This window comes from Mytilus trossulus, chromosome 9, assembly GCF_036588685.1.
Source record: "Mytilus trossulus isolate FHL-02 chromosome 9, PNRI_Mtr1.1.1.hap1, whole genome shotgun sequence".
NCBI classification, from domain to species: Eukaryota; Metazoa; Mollusca; class Bivalvia; order Mytilida; family Mytilidae; genus Mytilus; species Mytilus trossulus.
The window spans coordinates 21256655-21262752 of record NC_086381.1 but is presented as its reverse complement, the minus strand read 5'-3'; the positions used below and the strand labels follow the sequence as shown (position 1 = coordinate 21262752).

The window sequence follows — 6098 nt, the reverse complement described above, 5'->3', positions numbered from 1 at the left end:
CAGGATTCATCTTACTTTTGACTCCCTGTTTATATTTATTGATCAATATCAGTATGAATTTGATATTTGTGGTAATCTATTTAAAGTTAAAAGAAACATATGTTAACCGATGTTGAAAACTTATAAATTCATTAAGATACAAATAAATGTATCATGTACGTATTGTTATGCGTTTACTTTTCTACATTGGCTAGAGGTATAGGGGGAGGATTGAGATCTCATAAACATGTTTAACCCCACGGCATTTTTGCGACTGTCCCAAGTCAGGAGCCTCTGGTCTTTGTTAGTCTTGTATTATTTTAATTTTAGTTTCTTGTGTACAATTTAGAAATTAGTATGGTGTTCATTATCACTGAACTGGTATATATTTGTTTGGGGGCCGGCTGAGGGACACCTCCGGGTGCAGGAATTTCTCGTTGCATTGAAGACCTGTTTGTGACCTTCCACTGTTGTTTTTTCTATGGTCGGGTTGTTGTCTCTTTGATACATTCCCCATTTCCATTCTCAATTTTATCATACAAAATCTGAGGGAATCACGGGAACCCAAACCGGAGCAAGACTGTGTGCATAGGAAACACTCTCTAAGATTTTACATATTCAGTCACACAATCAGTAAAGAAGGTGAGACCATTCAGTCTATCCAATCTGGATTTGTTTCCACTGTAGTTTGTATTAGGACTGCTTCTCAGTAAATTTGTTTGTCAACAATAATTTTTATATACATTCATTATAGAAGTATGTTTGATAATTGTTATCTTGTTTTGACTCTTACCTCAGTTTCATAGATACATTGTCATCTTGAATTGAAAACCAAAATCAATCAATCATATTACAATGCAAGTTGCAATATACTGTGGATTCAATAATATTCTTTGCATACTTTTTTCGTGGATTTCGTGGATACAGGAGAACCACGAACTCAAATGTTCAACGAAATACAAATTTTCTTAAAGATTGTAGATTTTACCAAAACCACGAAATTAAACATCCACGAATATGCAAGTTTTCCTCAATCCTCGAAAATTGGTGCCCACCAAAAATAAATGAATCCACAGTATAACATAAAGTATTACAGGTACATAGATACTCCGTCATCTACGTCCCAAGTATTGGTTTCTGTTATCTGACTTAAGTTTGCCTCAACCATATGTTATTAAACATACGCAATGCTAAAAATCACAAACAGTCTTTAACTATTTGAATCCAGTATCTGTATGTGGGAGTTGAAACATGCGTATTTACAAGCAGGGGCATCTTTGGCGCATAGACACATTTGGCATTTATTTTATTTTTTTATTTTCAGTGCTGACAAACGTTGTACAGATGACTTCAATCCAAAACTTATAGTAAACAGCAAAGAAGATAGTCTGTTTAATCATAGAACACTGGGTAAAATTACATGATTGTTGTTAAATTGTGAGATAAATATAGATTTAATTACTGCATCTAGTAGTGAAAATATCACACAACACGTGTTGCAATGGTAAAATATGATTATTTTACGATTTTAATGCAATAGTTTATTGTCAGATGGTGTTATATTTTTTTTTAGATCTAATATATATATTGATGGAGAGGCGTTGGCTAAACATCAATCGGACAGTTATTTCAATTACAACTATTAGATTTAAGCTTCTCATACACTAGTAGCCCGATTTCAGTCTGAAACGGTCATTTTGGTCTGATCACATCTTGATTGACTGAATTTACCGCTAGAGAAATTCGTCAAGATATTTAAGATTGTTGAGTCGCCGTTCAGATCGATAGCATCATCAGGTAAATCAGTTCGTTAAGGCGTGTCAAGACGGAAAAGACTGATTCGTCTAGCGGGTTGTTTGGACCCGTTAAGACCATGTCAGACCAAAACAGACCATGGATGCAAAGTTACGTCAAGATGTTGTCAGACCGTGTCCAGTCGTGTTCAGATTTTAATCATTTGGACACAAAACGAGTGAAACTTTCCCATTGTTTATCAGGGGTTGCTCCCCTTTTGAAAATAAAATAAAAATTTGAAAGAAGACGGTTTATGTTAACTGAAAGTCTACCACGTCCCTTTAATCATGTTAATTAAATAAAAGAAATATTCAATTTGAATTCTTACTTCATCCTATTTAACATGTTTTGTATATTTTAAAAAGTAGCTCAAAGTCATACTGCTGAACAAACCGCCGCGAATTGACTAAAAAAAATCAACAGATTGCCGAAATAACATTTATTCATTGAATGTAAGCACCTGAACCTTTATATTAAAGGTTTACAAGTGATTACAATACATGTTTTTGCAATTATAGACTCAGACTGTCGTAAGTGGTGAAAAATTTGTCATGTTAACGCAATAGATCATTTTTACACCCTTATTCAATATTTATGGATGTCGGCCATGAACACTTGAAAACGCGTGATCTTAATAATTATGTTTAATTAAATTTAAGATGTAACATTTTTTTAATATTGTAAATGAATGCATTATCATTTAACTTTTATTGTTGGCTTTATAAATTGCATTTGAGTAAATTTGAGGCAGGGAAAAAATATATATATATATAACTAGAATCTATGTCTTTTCTCGTTTTCCGTTTACTGTCCTGCCATTGTCCGTTCATTTTTGCCAGACTCATGCGTTTGACTTTTCATCTTTATTTTTTAATTAGTCTATAATTCGAGAGCCTTTTATAAAAAAAATATTACATACCAGAAGACTTCGTGAATATTATAGCAGAAAAAGGCCAGTGTACGTACCTGAAGTATATTTAAAGACCAGGTTATATATATATTACATGCATACAGCATAGTAATTTAAAGCTGGTTTAATTTGAATTACAATATCTATTAGGGACATTTTCCGACGATAATTAATCAAATCTGACAAGTTTGATTAAAAACGGAAAATACGCCCGTAAACGATTTAACGTTACCGTACCCTCTTTACTTGTCGCATGTCGGCATCTTCAAATGGCAAATTTATTTTACACAAAATCGTTGACATGGTAGATGGACACTACAGCACAATATAAGCTGAGCTGGAAATTACAATTGGTGAGTAGAAATGAATAATATTTAAAAACATGCCTATCAGAATTGAGAATAATCATTGATCCGGCCAAGAGTTTGAAGGAAAAATGTTTACATTTGTTACATTTGTGCATACAGGTATGAATCGACGTTCTTATACACAACATTCTTACACAGTAACGTGTTCAAAGGCAAAGTAAGAATTTGTTCCTGTGATTGGACCCCCCCCCTTTTTTGGAAGATCAATGCATGATTTGAAAAAGGTACATATAAACTATGGATTAAATCCCCCCTTTTAAAAAGGGCTGGATACACACCTGTTTATTGCCTAAACCATTGTGTGTATTCACAATGGTTTGGTTGTGGGGGTGGCCTATCACCAGACCTAACCCCCTGATGGAGTAACCCTACATAGTCATATGTATTGTAAGTTTAATAATGTATTGATAACTGTCACGTCCTAAAATTTGCATGAAATATTTGTCACTGGATTTTTTATAACTCATAGCCAACCAATCTTCACATGTATGTTACAATAATGATGTACCTATTTATATAGCCACTGGTCATTTGCTGGTGGGTGATGTACAATAATTATAATTTATCACATATTTGTTATGAATACCTTCAAGGCTTGGGTTTGCATATATGCAATAACCTTAAAATTGCCTGGGGCAAAAAAAAAGAGTATATTGATATTGTGCCCTGATTCCAAATGATGTGACAGCATTGCGTCCTTAACGACAATTTTTTACACTTTTGTGATAAGAAATTAAAGATAATTTTCCGGGCATGTTTCATTAAATTGCAGGCGCGGATCCAGAGGGGGGTTCCAGGGGTTGGAACCCTTTCTCTTTTTGAGGATCAATGCATTTGAATGGGGACATGTAATTGGAACTCCCCTTTGTCCTGGTTTTCAAAATGGATGGACCCGCCCCTGAATTGTTATCAATGATTTAAATGTTTTGCTCTAAATTTTGTAGAACTTAAATATATACATATATTATAACATGTTATAATCTATACATACCATTGCTTTGTCATGTATGTAGTATTATTCTAAAAATTCTAATTTGAAATAAAAAAGTATTATTAAAAGAATTTGTTGAATTATTATTACTACACATATGACAAATCAAATACATGTAGTTACTGTAAATTCAGAAATTATTGCTTGCATTTATTATTGCGAATTTGTTATTTTAGACTTAAGGGGGTTCGCGGGTCTAAATCATTTATATAGGATTTCTCTATATTTTTCTATACATAAACATTATCTTATAGTTAATAGAAAAATAAAATAAAAAGGTGGGGTCACCGTTCATTTGCGCTCACAATCTGCCTTCGAAAGAAGCATACCTTTTTGTAAAGGTGGTTTTTTTTCTGTTGGAGTAATAGGAGAAATAAAGGTAATATTGAAATAAAAAAGAAATTTATTACAGAAGTTGCTCAAATTTTACAATAATTTAGTTAAAGTACAGCTTATATTGAAACTATATTAAAAAATATAGGTCACCGATGAGTTAAAAAAGATATTTCAATTTTGAAGCCAAAAAATGGCATTTTTAATCCAAAGGGAGATAATTTTGAACTTTTTCAATGATGGAAACATTTTAAAAGTCATCTGGGCCCAACACGGATTGTTTGTTTTGAATGATTTGTGTACCATATGATAAGTTACAACTACAAAAGGTAACAAATAAAATTTGAAATGAAAAACTGTGAAATGTTTATTTTTTTCCTGAAATTTTTATACCCTCGAGCCTCCTTAAATGCGATTTTAATTTTTACGATTTTGTGGAAAATCCTGTTTCATTCATATATAATATCACAAAATGCACGTTTAAACTATTGCGTTTACAACTCAGTCACATTTTTCGCAATAATAAAAACCTCTCATTGGCACTCACACCACATCTTCCTATATCTACTCACATTAATTTCTGAATTATAAAATAGTATTAATGCTATTGACTTATTTAATTTTATACATGTTATAGAAGTCACATGTTATACATGTTATACATACTTTTAAATTCTTAATGTATATGTTTTTGCAGATATAAAGATATCACATTGGTTTGAGCATGATTCCCAACAAGATTATGAAGGGGCATATATATCATATATACATAGGAAATATATAGTGTCACCAAATTACTCTCATACGGTACCTCATTTGTACCTGTAGCTGTAAATTGTGAAACTGTGGATTCATTCATAATTTTGAGTTACTTATTGCAATTGGAAATAACGTTGATAAAGCTAACAGCATTATGCCATGATGTCGATGGGATGTTCTGATTGGACAAAAAGGAAATTGTGAATTGAACAAAAAGCAAACTTACAATTCATAGGAAAAAAAGTAGAAAATTGGAATAATGAAAATTCATAGTTTCAGTGATTACCTTACAATCATCATGATCATTGTCAATATTACAAGTGCATCATCATGATCATATATATCTGAATTCACCTTGGATAATTATTCATTTAAAATAAGAATTTCTATGCTGGCATTGCTACTGTTGGCTTCATGTACCACCAGGGAGTGTTAAACCTGTTTGACCTTTCATGAGGGGATGGCACGGTCCGTCACTATTGGTTAGTGTCATATATGCATGATGATGGAAGTTTCACCAACCTAGACAGCTTTACAGCCCTGGCACAGTTGTTGGTTGGACTTAGAGTCAAATGACAGCTTGCTGTATACATTTGTAGTTCAAATAGTCTGAATGAATCTACATGTATTTTGACAATCTTATAAATTACTGTTCATTCTGAAACTGGCATTTTATACTAGTACATGTAGTAGTCAAACATATTAAACAATACATGTAGCTTCAAAGTATCATTTTATTTTGTCTCGCCTTACATGAAAGTCATGAAAGTTGGTTGTATATACATGTATGCAAGAAATATGTATTATAGTCTTGGGGTGATGGTGTAAGCTATTTTTAATAGAGCTTTACATTTATAAAAGCTAAAAGAGCTGGATGTGTGGTTTAGTGACTGATGGTAAAATATACTGTTACATTTTATTACATGAAATTGGATACATTGTATTGTATATGAGTACCTTGCAA

General features: G+C 32.3%; 1 protein-coding gene across 1 annotated transcript in view; it reads left to right on the top strand.

Annotated features, from left to right (window-relative positions):
- The first annotated feature begins 1297 nt into the window (after nt 1-1297).
- The window catches only part of LOC134685297 (tumor protein p53-inducible protein 11-like), a 144729-nt gene continuing 139928 nt past the window's right edge, over nt 1298-6098 (top strand). The window contains exon 1 of the mRNA XM_063544925.1: nt 1298-1389. The gene's annotated coding sequence lies outside the window, so the exon portion shown is untranslated. The remainder of the gene's footprint in view (nt 1390-6098) is intronic.